Here is a 16,559-nt window from a genome sequence, read left to right as displayed (position 1 = left end):
TCAGGACACTTGAGACCATGAGAGACTGCTGCATCGATAACAAGAAGAACCAGTGGGCCAAGTTCATGGTGGAAGTGGCCGTGAGAGACTCTGCCTCTTGGCTGATGGAAGTAAGCAGCCCGTGGCTGGATTGCCCTGCCCCTGAGCCCTTTCAAGCCTTGCTCACATCCTGCCTCGCACACCCAGCAGCAATTTCAGCGGCAGCTGGGCAACTGGCTGCAGTCCAGTGGCAGCTACATTCTCTTCTGTGTCCCCTCCAGGTGCAAAAGATTCTGAGATTCCTCCATGAAAACCTAAAAAAGAGCAACAGCACATCTTTACTCCGGCAGAGCTTCTTCTTAGTACTGAAGGCACTGACTAACCAGTTTCCCAGGGAAGCTCTCAGAAGTGTGCTGACCAGCCTTCCGTCACTTGACAGGTACCAGCCCCAACAGTTCCCTAAGCACGGGGTGGGTCAGGGCCAGGGCTGCAGGATAGCCTGGGACCTGCGGGGCTTGTCTGGGTCACAGCTCTGCGGGCGGGGCAGCCCTGCCAACAGAGTGTTCTGGGCTTGCAGCACTACGCTGGACATCTGGAAGGCGATGCTTTCCCTTCCAATGACTTCAGGGAAGATCTTGCAAGAGCTACAGAACGTTCTCCAGGACGAACGGGTGTGCTGGTCTTTGCACGTCCAGACAGAGCACACCAGCCTTCTTAACCTGGCTGTGAGTAACCAGAGGACACACCTTGCTCCTCTTCAGGGCTGTGTGCTCTCCTCCAGGAAAGAGGCACAGGCCTTTCCCCGCCCCATCTTCCCCAAACTGTCACTTCTTCCAGGACTCATAGACACAGCCCCTTAGGGCCAGCACCAGCCCCCCTACATCAACCGTATGGGGTCCCTGTGCACGAAGACGAAGCCTACCCCTTTATACGCAGTGCTCACTTTTCGCCATCTTCGGCACCCCCCTACCTTGCCCTTCAGACTGGAAACCTGTGGCAGTGGCAGGGCCAGGGGTATTGTCACAGCAACGGCTGGGGCTGGGGCGGAGCCATGGTCTTTGCACAGTCTGGGCAGGCTGTGAGACCGGGCACAAGTAGCACCTGTAGCCACCTGCTTCCAGTGCCTGCTTTGTGCCAGTTCATGCTGGTCTGTTGCTCCTCAGAGGCATGGCAGCAAGAGGCTGCGGACAGCCAGAGGGCAGGAGGAGCAGGCAAAGAAAAGGTGCTGCGTGGTGCCACGCACAGGGCACAGAAGGGCCCTGTTTTCTGGCACAGCTGCCCCAGGACGGGCACCTGGACGGGCACCAGGGTTTGTGTCCCCTGCATCCTGCCCTGAGCTGCCAGGGGAGCCAGGAGCTGCAGGGTGACGGGCATGCTGCAGGCTCTGCCCATCTCTCACGGCTGTGTTCATTTCAGATGATGTGTCCAACTGAACGTGTACTAGCGGATTTATGTGACACAGAAAAGCTCCTGCTGCTTCTGAGTCTTGACAACCTGCCGATTCTCTGGCTGGTGCTCAGAGCCCTCGTCATGTTGTCAGAGAGATCTGAGATGGTGAGTCGCACTTTGCCAAGCAAAGCCCTGTTGGCAGCCTGGTGCTGGGACAGGAGGCACCGCCATGGCTTGTCATTAGCTGGGAGTCAGGAGGTGGGGTGATGGTGGTGGTGGGGCCTGGTGTCTGCCTGTGGAGGATCCCAGGAGCTTTCCAGATGGCTTCCCTGGGGGACATTTGCAAAGGGGGCGACTCGGTGGGGGAAACGGAGCCCTTGCTCTCATCACCTCCCTTCCCCGTGCCCTGCTCTCCCAGCTACTTAATCACCACACTCATGGCCATTGCCTGACGGAAGGTTGTTGGTGAGATTCCCATGGCAGCTGCCAGGAAGCGAGCAGGATGATGGTGCTCTGTAACCAGAGCATCTTGGCTAAGGTGGCCATTTTCTTCACTAAAAGCAATGGTGTCTTTCTGTACAGGTGAGGGTAGTGCAGCTCCTGCTGCCAGAAGTCATGGAGACTCTGCAGTATGACAACACACACATCACTGAGAAGGCCCTGACTGTCTTCGAAAACGTGATCGGTCATCTGGAGAAGAGGGAGGCCAGCCCCATCGCTCTGGCACTGGCTGAGAGACTCCTGCCTCTTTTTAACAACGTAAGGCTGCTGTGGGTGACTGAGCCCTGCAGATGGGCACTCCGCAATGGCGTTGCCCTTCAGCCCAGGCCTGTGGGCAGCACTCGGGCAGGGCCTTCTTCTCTCTCTGCTCCTCTGGGCACTTGTGGGCTGTCTTCTGGGCTCTGCAGTCCAACAGGGCTTCTCCCTGTCAGGTTGACAACTCAGCACAGTCAAAAGTTCCCTGTGCTGAGGCAGAAAGGCAGAAGCTGAGGAGACAGAGTGTGCCCCAGAAGCCTTATCGAAGGCCAGCCATATATCCTCCTCAGCCCTTTCCTTGGGTGAGCTGTACTTTGACATGGCTGGTGCAGCTAGTAGTAAAAGTGGGCTGGCTTGGAGCACACTCTACGGTACAGGCACCCCGTGCAGGAAACCTGTTAGTTTGCCTTGTGTGGGCCTCCAGCTCCTTTGTTCGCAATACAAGGCTTCACCCTTCACATCAGCCACCCTACGGCCCTTGCTCCCCATGGGCAGGGGAGGCTGGCAGTTGCTGAAATCCTCCTTTTGTCCTCCTTAGCAGGTGTCCAGTGCGGTGCGGGAGCGCTCCATGCTCCTCTTCAAAGACCTGATGGAGTCTGTGGTGTGGTGGAAAAAAGGAGCAATGAAAACGACCGTGCGCAGGGCCCTTATTCCACTGTTGTTCCGGATGAGTGACGAGACTCAGAGCGTGGCCAAGGTACAGATTTCACACCTGGCCGTTGATGTGGGCACTGGGTGTGCTGACACCAGAGGGGTATTCTGGGCATGGGGGGGGGCAGGGCAGCAGGCAATCAGACACTTTAGAGATGTGTGTGCGGTGCCACCTCCCTGCCTCTGCTTCTCCACAGGCCTCTGCAGTAGTCCTACTTGCCTGTGCAAAGTTCCTGAAGTGGAAACAGCTTGAGCAGCTGACTCAGACTGAGGACATCTGGAGGATTTGGGAGTACTTGGTAAGGAGAACCGCCCAGCCCCAACCCCAGATGGACAAGCCTGCCCGACATGCCCAGGCTGCTGCAGCCCAGAGCCCACCACTTGCAGCTGCATTGTGGCTCCCTTCCCTCCAGCACAGAGCCCCGGGGGGGCTCTTCTGCAGGCCCCTTGACCCTCCCCTTCCCCGATGCTGGAGGAGACCCTAGCCCATCTGGGCCTTGGCAGCGGGACAGAAGGGTCTCCTAACTCTCTCCAAACCTCGGCCCCACAGAGCTCCTGGCTGGGAGCTGGGGATGGCCTGGGGGAAAGGGGGAGGGGGGTGCTGGCAGGAGGGACTGGTCCGGCTGGCTGGGGAGGGTATGTGAGCCCCGCGCCCTTGTGCTTTCTCCAGCTCAAGCGGAAGATCAGCAGGGTGGAAGGATGCCTGCCATACCTGGAGGATGCTCAGGCCAACTTGCGACAGGAGGCTGTCAAATTCATCGGTGAGCCCAGGCCCCACTTCCCTGTCTGGGCCCTGCCCTGGCAGCAAGGCGCAGCCCTGTGGGCCCTGAAGCCCCTGATTGTAGCCCCAGGAGCCCTGTGCCTCCCTCAGCCCCCTGCCCATGCAGGTGGGCCTGGTGTGTGCCTTGCTCAGGTTCCTCCTTGGGCACCGTGCTTGCAGGGGTGCTGGGGGCAGGGGGGGAGGGCACAGCCCTGTCTATACCAGGGGCTGTAATGGGGAGCAGGATCTGACTGGTGCTCTTTTCCTAGCGTTTGCTGCATTGCACTCCGGGGACCTAGACAAAGAGAAGCTGCGTATGATCATCACCTGTGAGTGAGGGCAGTGCTGGGGGTACTGGGACCAAGTGACAGGGGGCACAGCCCCTGCAGTCTGCAGCTCCATGCCTTGACCTGCTCCAAGGAGATGCTGCAGGGGCAAAGGGACATGCTAGTCTGACCTGTTCCTGCTGGCCCTAGAAGTATATGATGGGGTTGGCATGGTCCAGAGTGATGCTGGATGGTCTCTGTAGGTCAACGGGTTTCATCTCTGCTCTGTGTCTTTCTGTCGCAGACCTCCAAATTCATTCGGAATACGACATCCATCCATCGATCCGTCACCTGGCAGCTGGGACCATAGAGATCCTGCAACGTCAAGTACAGCAGCAACCCGCATCAAGATGGGCTAGGCTGGCAGCACTGCGCTGCTGGCCCTGAACAGCCAGGGAGCCACAGAGCTTCCCTGGGGAAGATCTCTCTGAATAAAACTCGAACTACAAGACCAGTCCCCTTGGTGTCCTTCTGGATGTCTTATGTGGCAAGGTTTTGATAGGGGGGTTCTGCAGGGGCAGCTTGTGTGAGAAGAGCCCAGGAGATGCCGCAAGGCAAGCAAGAACCATCCCCAGATGGCTCCAAAAAGGACCCGCCGCCAGAGGAGCCCATGGAGGAGCAGGTGGATCTGGCCTGAAGGAGGCTGCCGTCCATGGAGAGGCCCCAGAGAAGCAGACTCTGGAGTGGAGCTGCTGCCTGTGGAGAGCAGCCCACAGTGGAGCAGGAGGCCCGGGCCCCCCTTCCCCATTCTCCTGTGCTGCTTGCGGGAAGGAGGTAGAAGAGTGCGTAAGGGAGGAAGGTGTTTCTAGTTTGCTTTTGATTCTCACTGCTGTAGTTTGTTATTGACAGGAATAAAGAGAACAATGTTTGGGTGCTTCGGGGAGATGTATGTTTCCTCAGATGAGAAGCACTGGTTTACTGGAAACAAGCTCGTGTCCCCCTGGGAGGTGCTTGTGGACCGCTTGAGGGTCCCCAGGTCCCCAGGAAGATGTCTGGATGCCCCTGGAGGTGCTTGTGTACCTTGAGGAGATGCTACATTGCACAAAGGAGATGCTTGCGTGCTCCAGAGACATGCCTGGGTGCCCCTGTGTTGTGCTTTCTTGCTCCAAATCTATGCTTGGGTGCTCTGGGCACGTTCTTGTGTGCCTCCAGGAGAAGATGTTGTGCTCCTGGAAGGTGCTCGGATGCCCTGAGGAGATGCCAGCATGCCCTGGGAAAATGCTTGGGTACACCAGGGAGATCCTTGGTCTTCAAGGGAGGTGATTGTGTTCCCCAGCGAGGTGTTTGGCTGTCCCGTGCTGGTTTGCCTTAGGGAGATGCTTGGGTGCTACAAGGATGTTCTTGGGTGCCCCTTTTACACAGCTGGGTGCCCACAGTTGATGCTACTCTTTCCCAGGGAGGTGCTTGGGTCCTCCAAGGAGATGCTTCTTTTCTAAGGGGAGATGCTTTTGGGTAATGCAAAGAGGGGTTGGGATGCAACAGGAGAGATGCCTGAAGGATGTACTTGGGTGCCCAAGGGAGATGATTCGGTGCCTTAGGTAGAATCCTAACTTCTCCAAGGAGATGTTTTTGTGGTGTGGGAGAATTTTTCAGTGCATCCATAGTGAGATGCTTGAGTGCCAATAGGAGATGCATGGGTCCACCAGGAAAATGCTTACGTGCTTGGGTGCCCTGTGGACATACTTGAATGACCCAGGGAGGGGCTCCTGCACCCCACAGAAGCTCTGGGGTTCCAAGGGAGGTGCTTCCCATCTCCAATCAGATACCTGTGTGCCCCAGGTGGTATTTTGGAGCCTTGGGGAGACGGTTGGATTCTCCAGTCAGATGCAGGAGTATCTTGGAGTATGTGACATGCAGGAGATGCTTGCGTGTCCCTGTGAGATATTTGAGTGCTCCTGGGAGGAGCTTGTGACCCAGAGGCACGTGGTGGCAGCCTCCAGGGAGGTGCTTAGGTGCCACTTGCGGTGCTTGGGGGCCATGGGGAAATGCTTGCATACCCCGAGAAGCTCCTTGGGTCCTCCAGGAAGGTGCTTGGATTCCCCAGGGAGATGCTTGTGTACCTAGGGAGATGTTTGACTGACCCAGGGCGATGTATGGTTTCTCCAGTGAGGTGTTCCATTGCTGGAGGGAAATTCCTGGGTGCTCCCGAGAGATGATTATGTGCCCCAGGCCATTCTGTGCCCATAGGAGATTCCTGTGTGCCCTTGGAAATGCTTTTCTGCTTCTGTGGACTGCTTGGGTCCTGCAAATATTCATGTTTGGGTGCCCAGCAGTAATGCTTGGGTGGTCCAGGGAGATTCCTGGGGCCTTCAGGGACACGCAAAGTGCCTTAGAATGTTCCTTGGGTGGTCCAGAAACATGCTGGGGACACTGTGGGAGATTTTAGGATCCCCCGGTGACATCCTTACGTGTCCCAAAAAGTTATTTGAGTGTTCCAGGAAGGTGCGTGGATGCTCTGGGGAGATGTTTGGGTTCTGCAGGAATGTGCTTGTATGTCCTGACGGAGATGCTTCTGTCGCCTGGGGAGATACTTGATTGCTGCAGTGGGATTTCTGAATGTTGTGCAGAGACGCTTGCTGCCTCAAGAGAGGTGCTTGTTTCCCTTGGGAAGATGATTGGGTGCCCTGTGGAAATGCCTGGCTACCCCAGGGAGGTCCTTGGCTCCTCAAGGAAGATGCTTGTCTACCCTTTGGATATGCTTTGTTGCTCCAAAGAGATGCCTGAGTGCCCCAGAGACATGCGGTGTGCCAGACCAAGGGGCTCCAGGAGTCCACGGAGGTTTGTGGGTGACCCAGGAAGATCCTTGGGCATCCCAGGGAGATGTGTGTCTTCTCCTGGGAGGTGCTCGATGGCTGTAGGGAGGTGCTTGGGAGCTCCAAGGATGTTCTTGCATGCCCTATGGAGATGCTGGGATAGCTATGAGCAATGCTTTTGTGCCCCGAGGAGGTGCTTGGTTGCCGCAGGCTCTAGCAATTCCCTGTATGCCACAGTCATCTCACTCAGGCAGGCAGGAATTTCCCAGGGAACTCAAGCATCTCCACATTTCTCTGATTCTCTCATCCATGGAGTTGCTTGTTGGCCCCACAGCCATTCTTGGTTTCTCCAGTGTGGACCTTGGGTGTTCCAGGGAGATGCTTGGTGAGTCAGCAAGATTCTAAGCACCCCTGGGGAGGTGTCTGAGTACATCAGGAGGTGCTTGGTTTTCCTGGGGATATGCTTAGGTGCCCAAAGAGGTGCTTGTGTTCCCCTGGAGGAGCTTGGGCGCTCCAGGGCAGGAGCCTGGTTCTTAACGATTGAGTGCTCCAGGAAGATACTTATGTGTGTCCAGGCAGAGAGAGAGTCAGGTGCTGCAGGGAGCTGCTTGGGTGCTCCAGGGTGGTGCCTTCTTTTCCCTGGAGGTGCTGGGGTGCCCTGGACTGATACACGAGTGCTCCGCTGAGTGCTTTGTGTGATCCATAAAGCTGCTTGCTTTCTCTGGGGAGATGCTTGAGTGCCCCAGGAAGTTGCTTGGCTGCTCCAGGAAGGTACTTGGATGAGCTTTGAGTGCTCAAACGGGGAGCTTGTGTTCTCTGGTTATGTGCTTGGGTACCCTGGGATGATGGTTTTTTCTTATTTTTCACTGCCTTGAAACTTGGATGCCTTGGAGAGTAGAAATCAAGTATGTTGAAGACCCCTTTACTTGAAATACTGGAAGACTGCGATTCCTTTCTTAATCTCCTAATAAGAAAAACAAAGACAAATTAGCAGCAAGCACAAATGAAAGCTTAAGAACACTTTCTATTACTATAAAAATAAAGACTCTGTCATACAGAGTCAGTAATATTTAGCAAAATAGTGTGCTACCACCATCACAATGACCTATTACCCCTTCTAGCTTCAGATGCATCCTTATGCATCCAAAATAGAGGGTAGGATATAAACTGTATGGACCTGTATCAGCAGTGGTTTCACAACAATTAGGAAGAGTTAGAAACAGTTCCTGAAAAGCCACAACAAGCTCAAGAAGTTAATTTCTAGACTTTGAATAATTACCCGTTAAGTTCTCTCTCTTCCTACAGCAGAGCACGCTCCTGACTAACTTGTACAGTGCCCTCTGAATAGGAGAGATTTGTTTGTTAAAGCTAAAGGAAGAAATAGAAAACCAAGAAAGCTAATTACTTTTAATTTAAGTATTACAAGTTAAGTTACAAAAGTTCACAGGCCCTGAGATAACAGAAGGAAAGCCCTTCTCAAGCTAAAAGATCTCATTTTTTCAGGAGCGGCCTCCCTGAATCCAAAGAATCCTCTCTCTTTCACAGGCGGAACAGAGCGTCCGTTCTAACTCCTTCTCAGATGTGGAAGAAGAGATCGAGATGACCAGTGCCTGAAAAAAGAGGCACTCTCTTTTTAGGGCAGACAGATAGGCATAACAACTTTTATCTGTTCTCAAGCACAAGCGACCCCAAGACAAATGGGTTCAAGGATCTTGAATCAGAAGACTGAATAGCCAACGTACACTGGGAACACCTGACTTGGACCACGGATGCCTCATGCAGATTTCTGCTGAGTTCTGACAACTCGGAAAGCATCTTTTACAGGAAGAGACCAGAGAATTTGACTCATTAGTGTAAAACTGGCACAGGCAGAAATCTCCCAAATTACAGATGGTCAAGCATGTTAGTTAAAAAGAGATTAGAGTGTGACTAGAGAGAAGTCTCAAACTCTTGTTATATACTTCAATTTCTCTCCAAGGATGGAACGACTACGAAGTATTACCATGCCTGACTGGCCGTAGAGGGAGAGAGAGGAAGCGAAAGACTTAGAAAAGCACCTTCCCTTCATGGCCCTCCCGCCCCCAAGAAAAACTACTGACAGACTAAGGTTAACTGCTTTGAAAGGGCTGTGTGGGTGAACCCACTGTCTTCGAGGTCCACCTTTCTCCTGCTGAAACTGCCAACAATTATGCCAAGTACAACAATGGTTTTGCAATACGGATAAACGTCTTCCAGACTGAAACGAAAAAGTCTGACTTGTGTTTTTGTCTGTGCACAGACAACTAAGCAGTAAAGAGCAATGCTAAATTACCATGATAGCCAGAATGCACAAATACTGCAGAACGGTGACAGAAAGTGCTATAACACAAACCAAATATTACCTCCACCAAATCGGTTTTGTCATAGTCTTCCCGATGTTTGTAAATACATTGATTAATCGTGCCATATACTTTTTCCAAGTGAAATATGTCAAATCCCTTAGTTAGCTCAATGACAGTGTGCAACAGTTTCTGAAGAAAACAATGGGGAAAAAAACAAAGAACCTTACAAGAGCACGAGATCCTTTGAATACGCTCTTTATGTTTCCAGAGGTTCAACAGTAACAAGTGACATCCTACTTTTCTTACGCTCTTAAATAAAATGTGACGCTTCAGAGAACAGATTAAATATCCCATGTGATTTCAGTGGAGAAAATGAGTTCATTTTTCATACTTCAGAGAAAGGAAAGGCTTACATTTCAGACAATCTTTTATTACTAATCAATCTATCACATCTATGGTCATAATTGCAAGTCAGCTGCTTCCAAAGCAGCAGGGAATGACACGATCCTCTTTGTAGGATAGTTGCTGCCACAGCAAAGCCACTGTTGCATTTCACTAGAGAAGCCGTTGCAGCAGCACAGGGCGCTGTAAAAAGCATGTTTTGAAGCTGGGCTACAGATCTTGTAGATACAGCTGTGCCAGCTGGAGAAGGAAGCATCCTTAGGCGATTCCCTTTACCCTTTAGCCAAATGTGTACCATGCCTACAACTCTGCTGGCAGAACAGATTGCTCAAGCACCCAAAGCAAAGTTAGCCTAGTTAGCTCAATCCTACCTTTCAATTCAGGGCTGGATAAATAGTAGAGACTGCTTGTAGCAATTACCAATCTCTCACACAGTCGTTTCTATTACCAAAGATGCAGAGATGATCATCTCTGGCACAGCCACAGTGACAAGCTAGTGGCAGCACCTTCTTCCACCGCCACAGCTGTTCACTATTGCTGTGAGACTGTGAGTATGTAGCTTTAGAGAGCAGCCATGCCAAACGGAAATACTACTGCGCCCTGGAAATACTGCTGCTCATCATCTTACCATCAAACTCTGCCTCTGCCTGCCTCAGACCACCTAGCACAAAACCTGAGTATTCCCCTCAACTTCATTCTATACAACATGGAGATAAAACACACGGAAAACACCCAGAGCGCTTTCAGCTGCAGTAAACAGAAAAGGAAAATCTGAGAAAGGTCGAGGTCCCATGTGAAACTGTACCTAACTGCTGCCATGTAGATGGCTGCACGCTGATCAAGAAGTTCACAGTATCACAGTATCACAGATTTCTAGGTTGGAAGAGACATCAAGATCATCGAGTCCAACCTTCGACCTAACACTAAGTACTCCACTAAACCATATCGCTAAGCTCTACATCTAAACGTCTTTTAAAGACCTCCAGGGATGGTGACTCCACCACCTCCCTGGGCAGCCCGTTCCAATGCTTAATAACCCTTTCGGTAAAGAAGTACTTCCTAACATCCAACCTAAAACTCCCCTGTCGCAACTTTCGCCCATTCCCCCTCGTCCTGTCACCAGGCACGCAGGAGAACAGACCAACCCCCACCTCTCTACAGCCTCCTTTAAGGTAACTGTAGAGAGCGATAAGGTCGCCCCTGAGCCTCCTCTTCTCCAGGCTGAACAAGCCCAGCTCCCTCAGCCGCTCCTCGTAAGACTTGTTCTCCAGACCCCTCACCAGCTTGGTCGCCCTTCTCTGGACTCGCTCGAGCACGTCCATGTCCTTCCTGTAGCGAGGGGCCCAAAACTGAACACAGTACTCGAGGTGCGGCCTCACCAGAGCCGAGTACAGGGGCACAATCACTTCCCTCGACCTGCTGGCCACACTGCTTCTTATGCAGGCCAGGATGCTGTTGGCCTTCTTGGCCACCTGAGCACACTGCTGGCTCATATTCAGCCGACTATCAACCAATACTCCCAGGTCCTTCTCGGCCAGGCAGCTTTCCAGCCACTCATCTCCCAGCCTGTAGCTCTGCTTGGGGTTGTTGCGCCCCAGGTGCAGGACCCGGCACTTGGCCTTGTTGAACTTCATGCAGTTGACCTCAGCCCATCGCTCCAGCCTATCCAGATCCTCCTGCAGAGCCTTCCTGCCCTCGAGCAGATCGACACACGCACTTAGCTTGGTGTCATCTGCAAACTTACTGAGGGTGCACTGGACGCCCTCATCCAGATCATCGATAAAGATATTAAAGAGAGCCGGCCCCAGTACCGAGCCCTGGGGGACACCACTAGTGAGCGGCCTCCAACCAGATTTGACTCCATTCACCACAACTCTCTGGGCCCGGCCACCCAGCCAGTTTCTAACCCAGCGAAGCGTACGCCAGTCCAAGCCCCGAGCAGCCAGTTTCTTGAGGAGAATGTTGTGGGGAACTGTGTCAAAAGCCTTACTGAGGTCAAGGTAAACCACATCCACAGCCTTTCCCTCATCCACCAAGCGCGTCACTTGGTCATAGAAGGAGATCAGGTTCGTCAAGCAGGACCTGCCTTTCATAAACCCATGCTGACTGGGCCTGATCGCCTGCTTGCCCTGCAAGTGCCGCGTGATGACCCTCAAGATAATCTGCTCCATGAGCTTTCCTGGCACTGAGGTCAAACTGACAGGCCTATAGTTCCCCGGGTCTGCCCTGCAGCCCTTCTTATAGATGGGCGTCACATTGGCTAGCCGCCAGTCAACTGGGACCTCCCCTGATAGCCAGGACTGCCGATAAATGATGGAAAGCGGCTCGGCCAGCTCCTCCGCCAGTTCTTTCAGTACCCTCGGGTGCATCCCATCCGGTCCCATCGACTTGCGCACATCCAAGCTCCGTAGCAGGTCGCCAACCATTTCCTCATGGATAGCGAAGGCCACATCCTGCTCCCCATCCCCTTCCACCAGCTCAAGGCACTGGGTATCCAGAGAACAACCGGTATTGCCGCTAAAGACTGAGGCAAAGGCGGCATTAAGCACCTCAGCCTTTTCCTCATCCTTAGTAACTAGGTTTCCTCTCGCATCCAGTAAAGGATGGAGATTCTCCTTAGTCCTCCGTTTCGCGTTGATATATTTGTAGAAGGATTTTTTGTTGTCTTTCACGGCAGTAGCCAGGTTGAGCTCCAGATGAGCTTTGGCCTTTCTAATTTTCTCCCTGCACAGCCTCGCTACATCCTTGTAGTCCTCCTCAGTGGCCCGCCCTTTTTTCCAAAGATTATAAACCCTCTTTTTTCTGCTAAGCACAAGCCGCAACTCTCTGTTGAGCCAGGCCGGTCTTCTTCCACGCCGGCTCGTCTTTGGGCACGTGGGGACGGACCGCTCCTGTGCCATCACGATTTCCTTCTTGAGGAGCGCCCAGCCTTCCTGGACTCCTCTGCCCTTCAGAACCGCCTCCCAAGGGACTCGGCCAACCAGCGTCCTGAGCAGCTCAAAGTCAGCCCTCCGGAAGTCCAATACAGCAGTTTTACTGGTCCCCTTCCTGGCCTCGCCAAGAATAGAGAACTCTACCATTTCGTGGTCACTCTGCCCAAGACAGTTTCCAACCACCACATCTCCCACCAGTCCTTCTCTGTTTGTGAAGAGAAGGTCTAGCGGGGCACCACCCCTGGTAGGTTCACTGACCAGCTGCGTCAGGAAGCTATCTCCCACGCTCTCCAGAAACCTCCTAGACTTCTTTCTCTGTGCCGTGTTGTGTTTCCAGGATATGTCCGGGAAGTTGAAGTCCCCCACGAGGACAAGCGCCGACGATTTTGCAACTTCTGTCAGTTGCCTATAAAACTCCTCATCCGTCTCCTCATCCTAGTTCGGCGGTCTGTAACAGACCCCGACCAGGATGCTAGCCTTGCCGGCCTTCCCGCGGATCCTAACCCACAGGGATTCAACCTTATCATTTCCAGCCTGGAGTTCCACAACATCGAAAGATTCTCTAATGTAGAGAGCCACGCCACCACCCCCTCTGTGCTGCCTGTCCCTCCTGAAGAGCCGATAGCCAGGCATTGCAGCACTCCAGTCGTGGGAGCGGTCCCACCACGTCTCCATGATGGCAACCAAGTCGTAGCCTGCCTGCTGCACGATGGCTTCCAGCTCCTCCTGTTTGTTACCCATGCTGCGTGCATTAGTGTAGATGCACTTCAGCTGGGCCATCGCCTTCTTCCCCGGCCTAGCCATTGTTTCCCCTGGCACAGCTCCAACAAGCCTTGTTTGAGCCCCGTCCCCCTTCTTCCCTAGTTTAAAGCGCTCTCTATGAGCCCCGCCAGCTCCTGGCCTAGGATCCGTTTTCCCCTTGGAGATAGGGACCCGTCTGGGGCCATCAGGCCAGGTGCCGAGTAAAGCTCCCCATGGTGAAAAAAAACAAAATTTCTGTGCTGGCACCAGCCTCTGAGCCACCTATTAACCACGCGAGCTTTCCGTGTCCTCTCCGTGCCTCTCCCTTCCCGCATAGGGATAGATGAAAACACCACCTGCACTCCCGCTCCCTCCACCAATCATCCCAGCCCCCTATAGTCCTGTTTGATAGCCTTGAGGCTTCTCTTTTCAACATCGTCACTGCCAGCCTGGACTATCAAAAGCGGGTAATAGTCAGAGGGGCGAACCACGTTTGGAAGCTTCCTGGTAACGTCTCTGACCCTGGCCCCAGGGAGGCAGCAGACTTCCCTATGTGTGGGGTCAGGCCGACAAATAGGGCCCTCCGTTCCCCTGAGGAGGGAGTCGCCCACAACAATCACCCTTCTTTCTTTCTTGGTGGAGGCAGTCCTGAGGCGTGGAGTCAACTTCCTCACCTCAGGCATCCTCCTGGGTAGGCTTCCTACCTCATCGTCACCCACCGGTCTCTCAAGCTCCAGGGCCTCAAACCTATTGTTCAAGGGCACCTGGGAAGGCGGCACCGGAAGGGGAGGGCATCTCCTGCGAGGTCGAGCAGGGACCTGCCTCCATTCCTCCTCAACTCGCAGGTCCCCTCCCTCTGCCCGATGGCGACAGGGCAGGGGGTCCACCCCCCTTTGGAGCGTCTCACCCTGGTCCCTCTCCCTCCGGTCCTGCAGGGAGTCGCTCCACCAGTCTATCTCCCGCTCGCACTCCCTGATATCCCTCAACCTCTGCACCTCCTCCTTGAGCTCCGCCACCATGCGGACCAGGTCGTCCACCTGCTCGCACCTCACGCAAGCAGTCTCTCTGCCTCCCGCCGATGGCAGCAAGAGGCTCAGACACTCCCCGCACCCGGAGACCTGAACTGCCGCACGTTTGGACGGGCAGTCGGTCTGGGTGTGCACTGACTTCCTAGAGAAAGCACCGTGCCTGGTGGAGACCATCGCAGCCCAGCTGACGGGAGAGTGCCGTTGGAGGAGTTGTCCCTATGGGCGGGTGTGAGCGCTCCGCCCTTCCTGCCCGCCCTGCCCGCGCCCACTGCCTCGCTAACTGCCGCGTCACTCCCCCCGTGTCACTCCCTGTTCGCCGCGCTCCTGGTCGCTCGCGCTCCCTAAGGGCTGCCTTTGAACGGCCGGGGGGAGGAGCTGTCGCTGACGCTGCTGGCTCCGCCTACGCCTCGTCAGCCTCCCTCACGAGGGCTGCCGGTGCCTGGCGGCTCCCTCACGTAGGCTCGATGCCCGAAAAATAGCCCTGCCTGTCCCGATCCCGCGCTCCGCTGCAGCACGCGTCTGCCCCGGAGCCGGTCGCCTCGGCAAGTTCATCAAGTTCGAGGCCAAAGGAGCAAACAACAACAACAAAAATCCAGCTACTTCTTGAGGTTTACCTAGCTGACTCTGTGAAAAACCTCTATGGCTTTTCCATATATATTGGCAGACACGAACAACAGAGAAACCTGGAATCTGCTTCCTTAGGAACACACCTTTAAAAAGTTAGTATCGCCTCTACAAATTAGGTCACAGCTTAAGGATGGGACAAAAATTGTGTTGACAAGCCCCTTTACCAAAGAGGATTCTTATCTGCTCATAATCTCCCCACACAGGATTCATGCAGCACAGAAAGAGCAGTCCTAATCTGTTTTGGGCCAGCCTCCATGACTCCTAGCAATTTTCCTAAATTCTAATTTCCTCATTCTAATTTCTAATTTCCCTCATTCTGCTCTCCACTCAAGATGGTCCTTACTCATGCCCTCTCCAACTCATGCAAAGGAACCTTTCTCCTCACGTACCTAGGGCCACTCTTACCCATTTCCCCCACTGGAGCCTAGGATAACCACCTTCCTCCCGTGAGGGATTGGCAAACCCTTATTACACTGCAATAGTATGGATGGGTGTCCTGGTTTCAGTTAGGACAGAGTTAATTTTCCTCCTAGTAGCTGGTAGGGTGCTATGTTTTGGATTAGGATGAGAAGAGCACTGATAACATGCTGATGTTTTAATTGTCGCAGAGCAGTGCTTACACCAAGCCAAGGACTTTTCAGCTTCTCACTCTGTCCTGCCAGCGAGCAGGCTGGGAGTGCAGCGGGAGCTGGGAGGGGACAGACCCAGGACAGCTGACCCAAACTGGCCAAAGGGGGATTCCATGCCATCTGACGTCATGCTAAACAATATATAGGGGTGGCTGGCCGGGGTGGGGGCCGGCTGCTCGGGGATAGGCTGGGCATCGGTCAGTGGGTGGAGAGCAATTGCATAGTGCATCACTTGTTTCGTACACATTATTGTTAGTAATACTATTATCATCATTATTATTATTGTTATTCTTATTTTCCTGTCTTAATAAACTGTCTTTATCTCAACTCGCAGGCTTCACTTTCCCGTTTCTCCCCCCAGCCCTGAGAGGGAGGGGGGAGGGTGAGCGAACGGCTGTGTGGTGTTTAGCTGCCGGCTGGGTTAAACCACAACAATGGGAAATCCTAATACTGCATTTTGAAGGAATTTCAGAAAAGTAGTCGCTTATCCATGACTAGCTAGTTTATGTCAACCTGCTATCTTCAGGTTTAAAATCATCACTGCAAGAAATAAAGATCCTTTTCAGGTTCCTAATACATCAAAGCATGCAAAAAAAATTAAATACATAATAAACATCCCCAAAGAAAAGCCCTCAAACCCATCATAAAAATTGTTAAAACAACAATCATAACCAATAGTACTAAGCAGGTCATCAGTGCGGTATTTTAAAATTCAACGAGGCCTTTTACCTTAAAAATTAGGCAAAGAAACTGTCTCCTCAGCTACAGTTGACCAAAAGCAAACGGTAGCCTACAGAAATCTACACGAGGTGTGGAAACTAAACAGTCATGGTGCATTATAGGTTGAATTACTTCACAATCTAAATGTCCTTCCAATTAACTGTTTTAACTGGCATTGCTTAACAAATGACTTAATTTGCAGTTGTACAGGTCGCAAGAATATGTCCTATTTGAGTATTACAAAAAGTTGGAATTAGACATACTTTGAGCTCATAGTGATCCACAATAACTACATTGTCTGGCTCTGTGGAAGCTTCCACAGTGTTCTCAACACTCATCTGTTGCTGTCCTACCTGAGAATGTCCAGTAGGAGTCAGTTTTGTTATGTTGCTCACTGCCTGATATCCTGTGCTTATTAAGCCGAAGCAGACTCCTCATCAAGACTATACTCTTGAGGAAGATGCCCCAAAACCATTCAATGTTCTCAGACAACACGAAGAACGACAACAAAATGTAAATAGATGAAAGCATCTAACAGATGCAG

The 16,559-nt window shown here is 52.9% G+C and overlaps 1 long non-coding RNA gene across 1 annotated transcript; it reads right to left on the bottom strand.

The window, feature by feature from the left end:
• Nucleotides 1-294: 294 nt before the first annotated feature.
• Nucleotides 295-16,394, bottom strand: LOC308187148. The gene is made up of 3 exons (XR_013944484.1): nt 16,369-16,394; nt 8,996-9,124; nt 295-7,578 (listed from the first exon to the last, which is right to left on the bottom strand). It is a non-coding gene; the product is annotated as an uncharacterized lncRNA (long non-coding RNA).
• Between the last annotated feature and the right edge of the window lie 165 nt (nt 16,395-16,559).

This window comes from Anser brachyrhynchus (genome assembly GCF_964034855.1).
Source record: "Anser brachyrhynchus genome assembly, contig: SCAFFOLD_145, whole genome shotgun sequence".
Classification (NCBI taxonomy): domain Eukaryota; kingdom Metazoa; phylum Chordata; class Aves; order Anseriformes; family Anatidae; genus Anser; species Anser brachyrhynchus.
This window is presented reverse-complemented; position numbering and strand designations above follow the sequence as displayed.